Below are 19381 nucleotides of genomic sequence, written 5' to 3' on the forward strand. Positions count from 1 at the left end.
CAATTACCAATAGTGGTAAGTAGAACTAATAAAAATACATACAGTTAGCAAAATACATGGTTTCTGCTGTTTGTATTGCACATTTATGCCAGATGATATTTAGTGATATAAATGCTGTGGTAACCTTAGTTTTCTTCACAATTAACTGAAACTTGACAACTCCCATATTGCAAAACGCCTTCATGCCAAGGAGAGAGGTACTGACCTACTCTCCTCTGATTTTTGGGAAATGCTCTTGTAATGTCTGCAACATGTTCAAGGTGAACCTTAGCAGGAATGCTGGATTAGGTGATATGTAGAGGTCACTTCCAACCCCAAACATTCTATGAGTTTGTGTAAATCTGTGAAAACATAATTTATATTGTGTTTGATATGAAGTCCCATCTAAAAGAAAAGAGAAGAGCTATCTAAAGAAGCAGGAGTTCTGTGTTCAAAAGGCCATGGTATTTCAAAGAGCATTAAAGACATATGTAGATATTAAGTATCATTCTTTGGTATTATGTAGCTGAAGATCACTATAAGAGCCTCTCATGTGAACACTGTTATTAATTCCAATACAAGTTCAGTATTGCTGCTTCATATTTCTGCTGAACTTATTTTATTCTATCCTGAGGAGATGTATTCCATTGAGTTTTTTGTGTTAACTTCCCTGCAGAAAATGTGCTGCTATAAGATATACTGATTTCTAGATTTTAGGGTGTTCTGCAGTATTATTTCAAAATAACTTTTGCTGAAAATTCAGAATTCTGAGTTTCAACAGCATTCTTTTTGCAGATGCAGTTTAACAAAACATGAAATAAATGCAATAAAAATATTTAATAAAAGCACATATAATTTCATATTTTCTGAAAAACAAGATAAGAAAAATATTAATGTAAGAAATCACCAGGCCCATTTTTCTCAAAATGCAGGAGATACAGTGGGTTTTTTCCTTCTCTATGTAAGAATGTGCCTTAGGCAATGGCTAATTGTTTATTTTCTCTCTTCAGCATTACTTCTTAGACAAACCAGTAGTGGCAATCATTACTTGCTGCTTCCCAAATGAAGCATAAATCTCTGTCACTTTAGAGATATAGATTCAGTGTTTTCACTATGAAACTGTATTGTTTCTATTTCACCCCTAGAAAAGCATATATACCTTCATGGCTGATGCTTTCTTTGGTGTGCATCACTGTTTGCACATCACGTTTTTATGTCTCTAATATATTCCTAGCGGTAGTATTTTCCTACCCTTCCCCTGATCCCACATTTTTCTCCCTTTTTTAAAAAGCAGTAGTATTTTCCTACCCTTCCCCTAATCCCACATTTTTCTCCCTTTTTTAAAAAGCGATAATCTTAATCTCTAAAGTTTACAAATCCTGGTCCTAACACCCTGTGTAAAATAAAATTTCTCTTGAGGATGTCAGTTTTGTGCCATGTTTTGGCATCTTACTGTCTGATTTAAAGCCAGTTGAAGATTTTAATTCCTTTTCTATGAAGCCTCCCATGTTATTTATTTTTTTTTTTTCCTTTTGGACATTTTGCTAGTCTTTGAACAATAGGATCATTGGTTCTATTACTTTTTAGATTTCATGTGCCCCTAGTTGCAGTAAACTAAAATCAACTAAACAACTTTTAAGATGTTAACTACTATTTCAAAGATGCTCCTTTTGGTGTTAGTTGAGCTGATAAGGGTAGGACTCACCTTGCTGGCTGAAATGTTCCCTGATGTAGCAGACAATGTACAGCGCAGATGGTGGGATGAGGGGAACAGAGAGTAATCTCAAGAGACACTAGAGATGTCCATAAAGTGCAATGCACTGCTGTGAAGAAATCCCAGAGCTCTGAATTTGATGGTTTTGGATCTGGAAACATAATGTCATGTATAAGGTAATTGAGAACCCAGGCTTGGCAATATTGGATATCCTGTGGATATATTAGTTCTCTTGGCACTAATTCAGTCATCATTAGCACAGCACTGCTATGAAACATCTGTTCTTAATTTCCTATCTCTTTCTAATCTGTGGGATTAATGCTGTATGCTTGAAGAACTGCTGTACAGGCTGTATTCCATATTAATTGGAAGGGTAATCTAGATTTGTATGAGTGGGTGTGTTTCTTAAAATACCTCAAAGAAAACTTATGGGAAACTCATTTTCCTGTATAAGAAACTTCCAGCTATGGCTGACATGCCACTGTCCCACTGCAGCACCTTCTTGAAGCTGCTGGGCAAGACGAAAGCCAAACCTTCACCTGCAGGAGTCGTTCTTGGAGCTGATGGAACTTGGCACAGCATCCAAGGCTGCGGTTCAAAATTTACTTCTAGATGCCAGTCATGGTAACTCAACCAAACTTGTTCCAGCAAACTTTTTTTGTTTGTTTGTTTGCTTTTACACAATCACCATTACTAAATTCCTGGAGCTGGACAGCAGCTGGCAACAGTGCTGTATAGCAGGGGTCAATAGAGTAATTGCAAATGGATTGCCCAAGTAATTCTCTACTACTTCTTTCCACAAACTAAGGAATCAATCACAGTGTCTCTGAGTGTAAATGATTATTAGTTAAGCATTTGCCAGATGAGTTGTGTAAGTAACTATGTTTTAGCCTGTGGCTCTGCAGAAAACACACTATGCCCTTTTCCCATATAGTGTGTAATCAACTTAATAAGCCAATAGTGTGGATTTGTGTTCAAATATTTTCAAAATAATGGGATAATCATTTGTATGATAATGTAGTGACATTTTGATTGTATTTGATAATATTTTGACTAGAATTTATTTTCAGTGAACATGAACAAGAGTTAGATACTAGCAATAACGTGAAGTAAGCATTCTTTTCACAATACTTATAGTTAATGATTCCTGTATCTATATTTACCGAAATCATAATTTTCAGCATTGAAAAGTGAAGTGTCTTCATTGTGTGCCCAAGAAGGGCCTATCCTATAAACTCGTTCTTCAGTTGCTTTCTTTGAGATCATCCATCTGCTTCAGACAGAAGGTATCAGAAATAGTTACTATGCTGCAGCAAAATGTTTTCTTTACTACTCTAGATTTATATTTGTTACAGCTAATCATAAAAAGAAATGTGCAGGAGGTAAATCAAATAAAGAGGGATTCAGAGGAAATAAGTATTTTAAATTGTGGGATAATATTGTGAGGATGACATTTAAGCTGTATGCATTTGTGGGTGCCCAAGTATTGTAAACCATTGCAATTTATACACACACTAACTGGACAGGTTATAAAAGCATAACAATATTTTTCTTTCATGGTTGTACTGACATGAGAAAAACACTTCATATTCACTATCAAAGTCTATAGTGTCGTCCACCATTACTTTTATGAAACATGTTTCTGTGCAGAGCAACGGAATGTAATTTAGTTTATGCTCTTATAAAGGTTTTTTTTTTTAGTATATGAAGAAATAGCAGTTCTTAATTCGTAGGTGAGCAAAAGAAATTACATATCTTAACAGATCCTTGTCTTCAGATTCAGTGGCACAAATCCTGTCATTTGTAGAGTATTGTCCTTGGGCTCAGTTGCTGATTGAAGGGACAAAAGCTGGCATTTTCTGGTTGCTGGTATGACATAGAATGAACCAAAGGGAGAATTTTACATACTTTTATCCTCCTCATGTGCTCACCTTTTAAAACACAAACCAGATGAAAATGTTCTATGAGTATTAGTCTCTGAAATTTTTGTTATTTGTATCACTCAAAGTAGCAGATTACAATGATACTTCTAAAAATGAGTGTATCTCTCTGCTTTGACCAATAACATAGTAGGAAAGTTAGTAGTAGCTGTGCTCTAGGTAACAACAACCTCCCATATTGCATTAACTATATATATATTTTTTTTTTCACTCTAGCACTTTGGCATTGCTCAAAATTATATTGAATATATAATACAAAATTATATTGAAACTATAAAGCTGAGTTGGTTTATATTATTCATAGGAAAATGATGCAGTTTTCTAACAATGTTCAGTTCTTCAAACTGGTTGAGTACAATTCTCTATGTCATCAAAGTTTGTTTCTCAGAATATTACTTTTCCTGAGTGATTCACGTACTTGCCCTTTTCTGTCTCCCTCCTTCTCTTTCCATCTTTATTGAGTTGATATCTAAAACCAATCTTACCTCCTGATAGGATAAGTCATTATGGAATTTTTAAAGGTAGTCTTCCTCTCAGGATGATTCCTTTAGAAGTAGTAATATTTTAAACTCTTTTTTTTTCCATGTAACCTCAGGTAAATCATTAAGGTCTAATAGAAGCAGATGACTAGCTGACAGGTGGAAAAGATCAATCTGATTGGCAGTCAGGGGTTCTCAAATATTTTAAGTATGGCTTCTGCATCTGTTTGGTCAAGTTCCAGATCTGCTTCAGTAAATTTGGAAGAAGTCAGTTGCATCCTTACTTATCTGTCTCAGAAGTATTTTGTAGCTCTCTGCTGAAGTAGTACATACTGAACTTTAAGGTTGTTTTTTTTCTCAGTGTCTTTATTCACCTCTTCAATCATTTGGTCTTCCTAAGATGTCTAGAGATCTATTCTGAGATTCCATTTTCAAGATGGATGTTGTTATCTGGGATATACATCATTGGTACATTTAGGAGACAGCTAAATAACGTCCATAGTTCAGCCTATATGCACAAAAGTCCAGGGATTCCTAGCATGGTTGAAATTCAGGTGTAGTATCCTCTCTATTTCCCCTGATGCCTATATTAATTCCTGAACAACTTCTATCATGACAATGTAAGCATTTCAAGATGCTGTTAGGTTTCCATTATTGCCATCTCTAAGGAAAGTAAGGCACGCTTCGAGTCTATGTGGGTTTCATGAAAATGAGTGATTATAAAAGACTGCATCAAAATTACCTTGGCAGATGTCAACACCAGCATTGTTGATACATTAAAAAGCCTTTTCTAAGTGGGATGCAATTATCCAGTAGTCAAGGAAGAGTTTTTTTTTCATGTTAAGTAAATGATTTAGGACTTGAAGAGCTTGTCTGTGTGGTTACAACGATATCGTACCATTATATCTCAGACAGATCTCTGATGCAAAATTCTGCATTAGGTTTTTCTTTTGCAAAAGTTCATTATGGAATTTTTTATTAATATTAAAGAAAAGGTGAAAGATAGTCATTCTATCACCCTGTCAATAATATTTAGAAATAGAGTGGAAAGAACATATAGAAGGAACAAACCTTTATAACATGAGTATTTATTTTGATGTAACATAAAATAAAAACAATTTTGGAAGATGGATTCAGAATTCTTCTGCCTTGATTGGTGCCTCCCATTTATCTCAAGAAAGGAAATCCCTTTTTTGTTTTCCAGTTAGAGATGCATTAACTTAAAATACTTTGAACTTCATAGGACAAAGTATGAAAAATTGTGCATTCATCCTAATAATCCAGGCTGATTTTGTCCATAAATCATGATTAGAATTCTCACAGGCCTTGAGGTTTGCTTAGGTTTACAATATATCTTGATTCCTCTATGATGAGGTTATTTTATGACTTTTCACACCCTTGACTGGCATCCTACCTATGTAAAATATCAAAGCCAGAAATCTGACTTTTTTTAATCCAAGCTTTAAGAACCAGAGCTCAAACAGTTATTACTTTTAAAAATATGTATATGATTTACTTAAATCATGCATGTAATCCATTATTAACATTACCACGGGGGTATAATGTCAGACTTGTTTGACATTGTTCATTCTTATAAACAGTGCAGTCTGCTCTTAGCCTATTTTTGGTCACAGTGATGTAAAATGAGCATTGTAGCTGTAGCATAATTTCAGCTGCCAGAGATATCTCTAGCACAGATCAGCACAGAGTTTGTCACAGATCTTTTGGTGCCAAGACAGGAAAAGACATGTGTCATGAGTCAGGTGGATTGGCAAGCCTGTGTGGAATCCCACTCAGTGTGTGTCTGCAGTACAAGTGGCTTCCTCTCATGAACAGGGACATCAATTAATTAGATATGCTATCAGAAAATCACCCCCCAAATGTTATTTCTGGATGTCTTAATGTCCCAGTGTCATCATGTCAGAAGCCGTGGCAACAACATCACTAGACATATGGGAGGCTTATCAGTGGTGTTCAGTGGAATTATGGAGCTTTTAAGGAGCTGACAAAAAATATTTGCTTGTAGTCTAAACACTTAAAATGCTGTTTTTGATGTCTGCCATGATAAAGGAACAGACCGCATATGTTGTTTCTGGCCAGTATATGTGTGAACTAGATGTGGATTAGAGATGTAATTCAAAACAAGTACAAAAAACTGTTATTCTTTGATTTCAGAGGTGAGGGTTCTTTCTGAAAAGAGAATGCTGATAACTTCTGTGCTTGTCTTTCAAAGCATTTGTATCTTATGGACCAAAGCATTTTTTACACTCAAATTTGGCCATTATGGTTATGTGGCTATATAATAGTTATGGTTAGAAAATAAAATGTGAATTTCTTAGTGCTACTTTAGTCAGTAGTTTTCAAAAGACAATTTTAAGAATATAAAATGAAAGAAATCAGACAGATCAGATTAGACTGATCTTCTAATTTTAGATTCAATCAACTGCAGTCAGAGATAGAGGTGAACAAATGTCTTTGATGTCTAAAGTAAGATTAAATTGACATGCACACATTATATTCAGCACTGAAAAGTCCCTGAAAAACTCAAAGAAAATTACCAGAATCAATTAAAAGACCTAAAAATTTAGTGGAACAAATTTAGTAGACGTGTATGAACAATTATATAAATCAATATAACCGACCTGAAGTGAGTCAATGTGAATGGGAAATTTGCTTGTTGCAGGTTTTGAAGGTGTCAACAAATGTCTGTAAACGTCTTGCTGATAAAGCAAGCTGGACTTCTCCTATGCTTCTAGATACATCCCTCACCAAAAACTTTTAGGGAACTTAGGCAGTGATTTCAGGAGTTTCCCCACATAGGTTAATCACAATTTAAACTGATTAGTCAGATAGTTTTAAAAATTGACCAGGTGGTAGGAATATACCTTTCTGGAAAGGAAGGGGATCACAGTAAAATTTTGCATGGGGTCAGTATTGGAACCTGTGCTGTTCATAACAGTCACAGTGACCCAGGACAGGACTATGAGCAGTGAGATGGGAATATTTGCTGATGATACAAAATTATGCACAGCAGGGACAGTGACAGAACACAATAATAAAGGAGAACACTATGAAGATGAGTGACTGGTTAACAAAATGACATATGAAAATCCATTGCAGGTAAATAGAAAGTGATGTTCTTGGAAAAAACCCCTTAATTCCACATAAGAAATGATGAGCTTTGAGGTGACTATTACCAATCAAGATTGAGATCTTGTAGTAATATTAGAAAGTCTCATGGTAATATCAGTTCTATACTCAAAAGGAGTTAAAAATGCAAACCAAATTAATTATTGAAAAAATACATAGAAAAATTAATGAAAGATCCTTATTGTTCTCCCTATATGATGAATATTGCAGTTTATAATGGTGTCCACCTCTCAGGTTATTATAATCAAGCATCATGAAACACAGGTTATGGAAAATCATATTTATGGAGCAAAAATGCTGAGATGCACTCCAGCAATGTCACAAGCAATGTGTCTTCTGGCTTATTTCATTGATCTAATTCCTCTCAACTCTTCTAATACTGTAAAGTATAATACAGTACAAACTGTGGCTTATTTCTACATGGCATCTAACTGTTGATATATTAATTCAATTTCTTCCTTGCAGTTATGAAGAGCTTTGCCATAGCTCCTGAGTTAAAGAATTTGATTCTGCATTTAAATCAGATATTGAACATATTTGCATTCTTTGACCAAGACTCTATATTCTTCACAAAATTGCAGCATTTATTTTTTGGGTGAAGAGCAGCTATCATTAATTAACTTATATTAATTACACACTGGCTCCTCTAGGAAATTTATCATCTGTGTTTGTCCTTTCTGTGTCACTATAGATAAGAGTAAAGCAATAGTGTCTTTCTCTAGTCTATAGAGTTGAAATTGATTGAAACCTCATCTAAATTCTGCTTACATGGTAATCAAATTAGCTTATTAAATATTATTGTGTTTGCAGTAATTGTACAGACAGCAAATACCCTGAACAATGTCTCACCAACAGCTGAACAGAGGTATCAGAAGCAAGAGAAGGGTGGAAATCACCTGGGAGCTTCAGAGGAAGCAGACTGGCCCCGAGGTGAGGGATGGGTTAACTGCGTTAACCCTGTGCAGGCTCCATGACCTGCCTACAGCAGTGAAGGGATGGATGTGTGGAATCAGAGCCCAGGAAAAGCAGGGACAAGGCTTGGGCTGTTCGTGCTTTCAGCTTTAAACAGCCTGACAGGTTAGGGACAACACTGGCTTTCCTGCTCTGGTTCAGCAGCACAGTTCATGGGCCAGAGCACCCTACCTGCTTTTCACTGGCCAGATGCATCTCTAAATCTGCTCTTCAAGAAAACAGTAATAAACAAAAAATGCTTATTTCTAATACCTTGCATTTTCACCCAGCTAGGGATAGCACCACTAGCATGCATTCTAAACTACTTTTTAATTCTGTAGGGAAAGAATAAGAGTCCAAAAGCAGGAAATGTATCAATAATATAAAGAAGCAAAACTTTATAGGAATTTTACAATTACTTCCATTGTAAGGATTCAAGGCTTCCAAATGAAACTTAATTTACCCTTACAAGAATTCTAATAATTTTAAAATCAGAAGTGTGAGATTAAAGTCACCACACAGTCTTAATTTGGTCCAAAAGTAATACCTAGTGAGAAAAAAAATTATCTATATAATAAAAAAATATGCCATTAAAAACCAGCTAAATCTAATCCAGCATTTCAAACTTTAAAATGTATTTTTCATAACCACATAGTTATTGCCTCCTGTCACTATAAAGCTGAGATAAGGTTATTGCATGTAGCATCTTAATATATATTTTATCTGGGAGATATATGCATAATTCATATTTATTAAAATAGTTTATTAATATGACCAAGGTGAGTCAGTTGACCCTGAAAATCACCATTTTAGGCTTTCTAACTGAAGCTAATAGAACAGTTCATCTAGTGCCCTTAATGCAGGCAGTGTTACATAGATCAGAGTTAGTACATCAAGTATGCACTGGCATTTTCTCTCTCCCTCTTCCTCTTGCAGTCTGTCTTTCTCTAGAATTGCAGACCTGGTGCAGATAGTAAGGCTGAGACATGAAAATGAAGTCTTGGCAAATCATGGCAAGGCATAACTTACTGTTGAGAAATACAGTTGGCTTCTGAAATTTTCAATATTTATATTGTTTACTTGTAAATAACTTTGAAAAACTGCCTGATTTTTCATTGAAGTTCAGAGTTTTCCATTGAAAGTCTATTGATATGGATAAGCCACATTTTATGTTATATTAAAATAAAAAGATTATATATTATTGAGTGTTGTTCTGTGACCAGATTCTTTGTCTACTAGTAAAAGAAAACCTATAGAGCAAAATATTTGGCCAGGAAGTCACAAAATAGGTACTCCTTTAATGAATATTCAGTGTTCCTCCCATATGAACCAGTGCAGCTCATTCAGTGTGAGAGTACATTTTGAGACAGATGAAGGTCTGAAGAACCTGTCATCATCCACCTTAGGCCTACTCACAGAGAAGATTCTCCTTTCTATTAAAACTTCTTGTTTCTTACTTGCTCTTTTTTGTTTCTGAACTTTGGAGGGCATCCTAGAGTTCAGAGTTGATATTAATCTAATCTTGGCATTATTATGAGGATAGAATATTTGACTGGTCTCATTCATAATTAATGACAAAGGTGTCCAAGAGGGCACTATGCTTAATTAATGATTCCTGTACTTTGAAGACAAAGAAACTGCCTTAGAAAGGAAATGAAGCATCAAAACTTCTAAAACCTGCTGTTGATAAGCCAGGAACAAGAGCTAGAAAATTGTTAAATGCTGGATGCACAGCTAAGAGGGGAATGCCATGGATAGGCTCTGGCTTGTGGCATCCACTGACTGACCAGATCTGGTACTGGCAATACCCCTGACTCCATGCTGTAGATGGCTTTGTGAGGCTGCTCAGCTACCCTTTTCCCACTCAAATCCAGACTTGCAGTCTCTGGAATCCTAATAATAAATACAATTGGAAGAGTGGAAAACTTATCTGAGGTTATGAAAAATAAGAAGGATGTTGATGTGTTGGACTCCAGAGGAGGGGCATGGAGATGAGGACTGGAGCACATCTCCAATGCAAACAGGCTGGGAGAGCTGGGCCTGTTCATCTGGGAGAAGAGAAAGCACCAGAGAGACCTTAAAGCAGCGCTCCAGTAGCTGAAGGGGGCCAACAAGAGAGCTGGGGTGAGACTTTAGACAAGGGTGGTCAGGGATAGGATGAGGGGCAATGGCTTTAAAATGGAGGAGAGTAGGTTTAGAATAGATATTAGACAGAAATTCTTTACTGTAGGAGGAATTCTTTACTGTTCCAGAAACACTGGAAAATATTGCCTGGAGAACTTGTGGTTGCCTCAGTCTTGGAAGAGTTCAAGGCTGAGTTGGATAAGGCTTTGAGCAACCTGGTCTAGTGACTGGCCTTCCTAGGAATATCTGATCTAGTTGGAAATAGCTGCTATTTAAGGTCCCTTCTAACCCATAACCCATTCTGTGGTTCTATTATTCCATGAAAGTGAGCGACAAGATCTCATTTTTTTTCCCAACTGGTGAAGGATGCATCTGCTCATAAAAGATGAAAATCCAGAAAAGATAATGGAGAAGGTGATTAGGATTAGTTACCAGTAGCTGTATAAAGTAAAAAGAAGACATATTTGATCCACCCTTACAGCTTTTGCTTTCTCAGCTACTTTAGTGATTTTCCAACTACTTTACGATGCAGTGAGGCCAATAAAGCCCTAGCAGAGTTGTACATATACCAAGTCTTGACACGTTAGCATATATTGCTCATTGAAATAAGAGACACTGGCAAAAGCACTTTTTTGCAAATATAGGAACAATCAGTAAGAGAGTTTTAGTGGCAGAGCTCTGGCAGTAAAATTAAATCAACCAAACACTTTAATGCGGACAAGTTTAGGTGCAGAGAATCCACCAGAAAAAATACGTAGACAAGAAGTTAGAGTTTGGGGAAGATGCAAGAGAATCAGGAAAGTAGTATAGATTGTTGCAAATGGTCTTTATTGTGGGTTTGCTGTTTCGTTTTGGTTTTTTTTTTTTTTTTCTTCACAGTAGCTTTTTCTTCTACTTAGAATGGTATGTCACAGTGGAACTGACAGAAAAACTATATGTTTAAAAACTAGAACATTAAAAAGTGTCTACCACACGTGAAGTGATAAAGTAAACTTCACTTTAGAAGCTAAAAGACCTGGTCCATTATCTTTCGAGCAGAACAGGAAACTTTGCTTTTGTGCTGTGAATACAATAAAGGTTGGGAGCAAGAAGCTGGGAGGTTATAGGTATAGCAGTCTTTTCTGTATATCTTTTCTGTATAAACCTACCTTCTGAGTTGACATGGTGCAGCCCTTTCATAATTCTTACCTGAAAAAGATGCTACTATTTAATGCTAAGCAGTCAATGAGATTTTCATCAAAAGCAGCATTTTCACTTAGAAAAAAATCTTAAAATTAAAAAAAATGTAAAAAGCTTACCTTTAGTAATAAAATAAGATCCTCTCTAATTTCTCCCATTAATTAAACGTGTCCTAATTTTTTAATGTGAAGTAATTTTGTCTGGGACCCGCTCAATATGAATCTCATGAATTTGTATGAGCAGCCATCATGGTCACAAACCAGAAACTGGGAAAGGAGGCTGGGGGCTGTCAGAAAGGCAGCCATATGGCCCTGGAAAAAAATTGAGTGATGAAAGAATGTTGTGAAACAAGTCTGAGATGGTATGTGAAGAGTATATGCATCCTGTACACCTCTCCCAGACCAAAGGAGTGATGAGGGGAAATAACAGGTCAGTGTCGCATCATTGTGTAAGGTGGGTCTTAGCTGATGCAACTTGGTAACTCTTGACCTTTCTGCCCCACAGATTCCTTTTCAGTCCTTCTGTCCATGCGAGATATGGCTGTTGCTCACTGCTCTCAGTAATAAGTATAGGGCAGGCAATCAGGATTTGCAGGTTGAAAACTCATTTGTTTTCCTCTCAAAAAGACACTTTTATCTCTCCCAATCCAGAAAACCTGTACACAGCATTCATTATGATGGTTTTGGCTTTCATATCTCTCCAGTAACAGCAAACAACATGAGATCGTCAGACCACTTGCTGCCTGGAAAAAATGAGTCTTTGTAGAAGAAACCTAGCAAAAATTCTCTTTATAGAGCCACTCCATACAAAACATGTCGTATGAATTGAACAAGAGTTCCCTGCAGATAAGATAGCTCTGGATAATTGAGATCTGACACATACTGCATATCTCTAAAAATAATTTAATCACTGTCTGATCAAAGTTTCATAAATCAGATAGTGCTTAATGCTTATGACAGTTAATTATAATTTTGATTATACCTCCATGCTTTAGGCTTCTTTATATGTCAGAAGGATTGCTCCTCTTATTAGAAAGAAGTATACTGTAGTTTACTTTTATTTTGCTTTGATGAATTGCCCCTAGAGGACAGGTACCTGGTGCCTACTCATTTGGGGGCATATGTTCAGTAATGACATGCTGTGAGTAATTTTTTTTTTTTATTTTAACTATGCCACATCATTTATAGACTGATTATGTGTGCTTAGTCAAAATATACACAAATAAGACAGCTGTGCTCTACTTTTGTTTTACCAAACCTAGCAAGTATTTTATTTGCAATAAAGAAACTGAAGGGCCATCAAAGTTGTATACAACCATCTGCTTCTGGAATTAGTTTCATATAAGGGATTTAAGTCTTGGTGATGTTCTTCAGTGCAGGAAATTGAAAATTGTTTCTGCCTTTTTAAAGTATGCAGTTGAGTATTAAATGTATTGTTAACAAGACATAGCTTACTCCCTTCTGTCCTCATCTCAATTTGTGACACTGCTCTTCTATATGACAAAGGCATACTAACAAGTTGAAAGTTTTGCACGCGAGATAAGTTGTTCCACTAGTGCTTAGAAAAGTGCTGACTTCCTGGTTATATAATAAGCTCACTGCTGAATTTGGTACGTAACATGTGATAACACTAACACAAAACATAATGTTGTTAGAGGCTAGTAGATGAGAGATCAGGTGTTTGTAAAAGCCAATGGAGCCAACTGTGATTTCTGCTATATCGAAATATTACTGCTGTGATACCAGCTCCAACTTGTTAGACTAGCAGGAAAACCCATTAAAGCCCCATATATTAAAACATTTAAAACAGTCTTATGGGGGATAGTAAAATGGGAGTTACCACAGGGCTGTTGATTTTATTGTGAAAAACATGGTATTAGGTGAAGGCTCACTACAGAGACAGATTCTTAAAGAGTTGATGAGGTTACTAACTCCAAATTAAGGATCACCGGCATGCAAAAAAAACCTGCTGCATTTCATTTGTGATGTTTAAAGTCCCTCAAGACTGAATTTTCTGCAGCTGCATTTCCTTTGTGATGTTTAAAGTCCCTCAAGACTGAATTTTCTGCCAGGACATGTGTAAAGCTGCCTAAATCTTTAATTACCTGGCTTTTGCTGTATCCTTAGTCTGCAGGGGATGAAAAAATAAGGCATTTTCTCATTTTATCTCTTTTGGACTGCCTGAGTCAGGAGTGTGATAAGAGTACACTGTGTGTGCACTTGTGATTTCATGTCTTAGAAGTCAATGACTAAGAAATAGAAAAAGAGCTAGGAAATCCTGTGAGGGAAAAGGAAGAATTGGATGAGGACAAATATGCTTCTCTTCAAAGGCCACAATTAGATGAGTTGTCTGGACCACAGGAGAGCCAGATCCCTGATTTGAAGAAAAGGCTTGAGCTTTATTGTACCACCTTCTAGAATACCCTAAAAATAGTCAAATGGGTATCCTGTCAGAAACCTCTCTTTCAACGTCTTTATCAATGTTGCTTTATATTGCACAAAGTGCGTACAAAAATTTTGGCTGGACTTCGAAAAACTATTATAATTCATTAGCCAGAGAAGTGAGACAATGTTGCAAAACAAGATAATTAGTTGTTAGTTGAGGCATTGAATGAGTTATTATAAATTCAAGTCCTTTTTTCAGTGACTGCAGTAAATAAACAGAAACAGCTTCAACAGAAAAGACTCAATAGGACACTGCTGTTGTGGGATGATGCATCCAGTGATGATCAGGGAAGGGGAAAGAAAAGACTTTGTCCTGCCTCTGTGAATGATCCTCCATTCTAAAAGATGTATTTCACATAATTTTGCAAATATTCTTTTTGGTCAAGACATTTTAATTTTTTTGTATGCTTGCAACCCTTTTTGACTTCTCAGGTTTGGGATTGTTCTGGGTGTTTCAATCCAACTGGATGTCAACATCTGTTTGTCTCTCTAGCTGCTCTGCTTTAGCTTGTGGGAACCCACTTGTGAATCTCACTGCTGCAGTGTTTGTAAAACTCCTAATTATTGGCTTAGATGACTTTTATTTTAATGAAATAACAGTTTATGCTGTGTAGCAGGTTTCTTTGTCAGTAAATCCAATTACAAAAAGACTAATTGTCCCCAGGCCTTGGCCCATATCCTGCCCTCTGGACTGACAACTTTCTTACCATCTGTAGCAAAGCGTTCTTTCAGAGTACATTTTTTCTGCACTGCCATAAAACTCAGTTTCTCTTCTGAGTCCTCTACTGACAGTCCTCTTATAATTAGCCACTATGTCTTTGTAATTTTTTTCCACAATCCTGTGCAGGTCTTTTATCCATCAATTCATGTCTGTGTGCATCTTCTTGCTATGTGTCTAATGAGTGCTCGCAGTAGGACTAAATTCCTCATTTAGTTTTGGAACCAGGTCCAAGATCTATCTCAAATGCTTTTCTGCAATTATACCCTTCTGTTCCAGAGTACCCTTATTAGCTATCAGGCCTCTTCATTAGATGACTCTTGTTCCTGGCCTGCTTTCTCTGAAACTTTCTGCAAACAATGGAATTGGATGGGATAGGGGGAAACTGGGTTCAAATATACATTGATTGACTGAAATGCATTTTCTTAGCTTGTCTTTCCTTCCAACAGACTCTATAACTCCTCAAGCAGCCTTTCTGGAGTCTTTACTTTTTACAGTAATCTGGAAGCCTTTTCCTTCTCAAGAACTCCTAAAAGCTTTTGGTTCCCAAATTGATGCTCTATTACACCTTTTTGTACTTCTTCTACATTTAGTTTCTCTGACAATGACAAGATAAGCACATGACTCAACCTGAAGGCCACTTTTTTCTGTTTCAAAAATGGATAAAAATTTGGTTACTGAATTAACATACATTTCATTAAGGCATCATAATTTCTGTCCATGTATGAAGAAAAAAGTGGCATAAGATTCCCACGTAGCTGTTACTAGGGTAGCTTTCCTTTGGATGCCTCAAGACACCTGAGAGGAAGGAAAGAACTAGAATGACAGGAAACGTCTTGGGAAATTCATATCTTTATCTTCTTTTATCTGGCATTTTACTGTTATCCTTAAAGCAAAACTGTATCTTAGCTCTTACATATAAATACCACAAATAAATCTCCATAAATCTTCATCATTGCAGCTACTCTTAAAATTCAATCATGACACACTAATATATAGCTTCATATAATCTAGCCAACATACATGAAAGTTTTTCCACATTCTTCAATACATCTTTGTCACTATAAAATAATTCTTCACTGCTTCCCACTCTGTGACAACCTTCAACCATTCTTCTCATAATTTCTAGCACTGAATAAGCACCATTATGTTAAAAAAACTGACTGATGAATATCAGAAATTTCTGTCACATCGTATGTAAATAGTTAATGGGTTTTAAGCTTTTAGGTTTCATCATGTGCTTTTTTGTCTTCCTTCTAATGTGCATTCCTTCTTTCTTGTTCACTTCCTGAAGCAGATAGAAGCTCTGCTTTTACTTTAGTATTACATATTAAAAAAAAAAAAGATTAGTCATCATATTTCCAGTCTTCTTTATCAAAGGAGAAGAGCAATATCCAAAGATAATTTCCAAATACTGCTGATTCTCTGTCTTTAGCTTTGCTGATTATCTCGGTAGCTCAGTTTCCTAACTATCACAGTAGGAAGTTTCAAGTCTTCTCTTGTTCAGATATATTATTACTGACTTGCCACTTTCTCCTTAATTCTCTGTTTTTTTACTTCAGCCACTGAATCTTCCTGCTGATGTCTTTTTGATGGCTGATTTATTTATTTCCCACAACATCCTCTAATACTGCTTTATTGTCATGACTACACCCTAGGGTGAATCTTGCTGAATTATTACTTCTTAGCAGTCATCCTTTCAGGTAATATATTAACAGTTTAGCAGCCTAAGTACTCCACAACACAGAAAATATCCTTCTGTTATTTTGCTTAGCACAAAAATATTAAAAAAAAATTTGAAATATTTCTGTAACAGAGTTTCTGCTATAGAAGCTTTTCATATTGTGCATTTTCAAAAGAGAACCAGATAATTCTCAATGTGTTTGCTTTAGCACTATAATTTTTTTTTCGTAAGTTATAAAAACATTCCTCTTGCCTTTTTTTCTTCTGTGAGTCATCATAGTCTATGTCTGACACTTTTAATGATAGGACTCATTGTAAAAGGATGAAGTTGTAACAACATAGAGCAGCTGTGGGTGCATTTGTTGAAAAAGGTGACTTGCAGCCAGATATTTATAGAAATAAGAGAGTGTTGCAATGTGTTTTTATCTCAATATATGTGAAATGCCATTGCTAATTCTTGTCAGTTGATACAGTCAAGAATGCAAGATAGCAAGATCAGATCTTTTCAGAGCTAGATTTTAAAATGTTTATTGTTTGACCACAGTAGATTAAAATTGAAAGTTTATAAACATTAGAAAATAAAACAGGAAAAAAAGGAAGGTCCACTCCATTTTCCAAGGGTTGTGAGAATATTGTTTATTTCAAAATTAAAAATATTATTTTGATGTTTGTATTCTGTGAAAAGTTGTTGGAAAGTTAATTTTTAAAATCTATGTTACAATCCTCTTTTTGATATGTATATTTTAAGAAGAAACAGTGTTATTTCTGGGACACAATGTGTTTAAGAACAGTCTGTGATTGTGTTAAGAAAAAAAGGAATGGATTTTTTAAATACAAGATTCTTTACTGTTAGAATCCTCCTATAAGATACTTTCTTCCTTATGCAGTCTTTCAGGTATCAAAATATTGAAGCAATTCTTCCTCCTCCACTTGTTGAACACTAGCTATAATCCACATCCAGAAGAATATTCAAACCATAACCTTAGCTGAACAGTAATGAATTTTTATTTGAATTATTGTACTGTTGGTGGGTGAGTCTCTAAATGAGCTTTAGCACCAGGTTAATAGTTAATTAGGTGAATTGATTGTTCCACAAAAGAAACAGCATTTTCTTGAAGGAAGATTATGATAAACGAATAGGTAAATGTAGACAATTTGAACAAATTGTAATTATCTACTGCTATGTACCTCTGTGTATAAGGGAATGATTATTTTTAATGACTTTTCTACTTTTCAGTGATTATTTAGATATTATTTAGTCATGTTTCCTCATAGCATACTGCAAATTATATCCTTCTACAATGATGGCATTATAATTAAGAAAAGAAGTCACATTCATATTATCCTTTGTATATTTTGAAAAAGCACAATTAAAAAACTTTCTGTGGGGAACAATAAAATATAGGAAAGAAAATGTCCTAGCAAATATTTCCCTTTTGGTATCCCCTGTTAATATTTTTATGAGTCTCTTAAGCTTATCTAAGAGATTTTTAATGCAGCAGGGTATGTTATTAGGTTTGTATTTTTTTCCACACTATCATACATTTCAGTCCTTATCACAGTGGGAACAATAAAATAACAGACCGCAATGCATTAGCATCATAAAGAAAATGTAATAAATGGCTTTATAACTGTAGTAAAAGTTGCATGAGCACCAGCAGCTGTAACAGAGATGTTGCTACAGCAGCATTTTATGACCTAATAGCACTCAGTGGGCTGATAATATTATGTGTGTGTGTGTAATGCCAGCAGTTTCCCAGGCCTAGATTTCAATTCAGATAAATAATTGAAAGCACTTTTAGACTTTTCCATAAAATGTTTAATAAGAGATCAAATCCTCCCACCCTGTAGTGGAAAATTAAATAGTTTTTACAGGGATGTTTTATGATGAAACTCTATTATTAGGAAGAGATGGTATTTGTTTTATTTTTTTTTAACGTGGTTGTTAGAACTAAAATATGTTTGAAGGAGCTCTTGTTTGTTTTGTTTCATATTACTGGTAGTAGAGAATGGTACTTGTTTTTACATTTGTTTGCCATTTCCTGATATTTGGAGACAAGGACCATGATAATAACATTTACTGAATTACTTTTAATATGATAATAATCATGACAATGTGTCTGCATTTCTAGAATGAGAAAAAAACACAGAAGGGCTCCAGAAGAGTCAGTTTTAGAAAACGGTGGGACTGATAATCATACAGTATAAACGTGAAATTCATCTAGCGTTCTCTAACAAAAAAAAAGTGATAATTATTTCTCTATCTCCTCAGCAGAGATTAAAAGCAAAATGTAGTCAGGATGAGTGAAAGAAAAGATCATCCAATGTACTGTCTGCATGTTACCATTTAAAGCACACAAAATAATATACTGTGAGATTTTGGTTTTTGTTGTTTGCTTGTTTTAAGAGGATTTTGGAATTGCTTAATTTTCTCTCTTTCATATGGGAATTACTTGTTTTTTAAAAGGTGAAAGAAAGAGTGTGAGCTATGTATACTAAATTAATTACTGTCTTGAATACTTTTGTTTGGCACAATAACCTGCTCTTTCTGTCTCACTGTTCTGAATACTTATGTAACAGATAATACAAGATTTCTTGTTTGCCAAAGTGCTCCTTCTTGGACTTTCTTTCTTCCTTTCCATGATCCTAAATCATCTTTCAAAATTATGAAGCAGGGGAAATTTGGAAACAGAATATTCTGAGGTCTCACTTATTTCTCACTTGGAAACTTTCTTTATCCTTTTTATTTTGCAAAAGTTAAAACAGGTGGTACAACATAAATCCTCCAAATATTATTGCTTTTCTTTGTGTTCCATCTTTGCCAAAAGAAAAAAAATCCTATGGTTTATAACAATGAACTTTATCAGCATAAAATTAAATCACTTTAAAACAACTTTATATTTGAACTCTGTAAAGGCTGAAAATACTCAGATAGAGTATAATGCCTCATGAAGCAGAGAGTAGAGAGAAAGAAGGACAAGAGGACATTTGGAGGTAAAAGAGAAGGGAGTTGAAACATA

The sequence above is a fragment of the Agelaius tricolor genome, unplaced genomic scaffold (assembly GCF_023055355.1).
Source record: "Agelaius tricolor isolate 1412-34295 unplaced genomic scaffold, bAgeTri1.0.p SCAF_8, whole genome shotgun sequence".
Classification (NCBI taxonomy): domain Eukaryota; kingdom Metazoa; phylum Chordata; class Aves; order Passeriformes; family Icteridae; genus Agelaius; species Agelaius tricolor.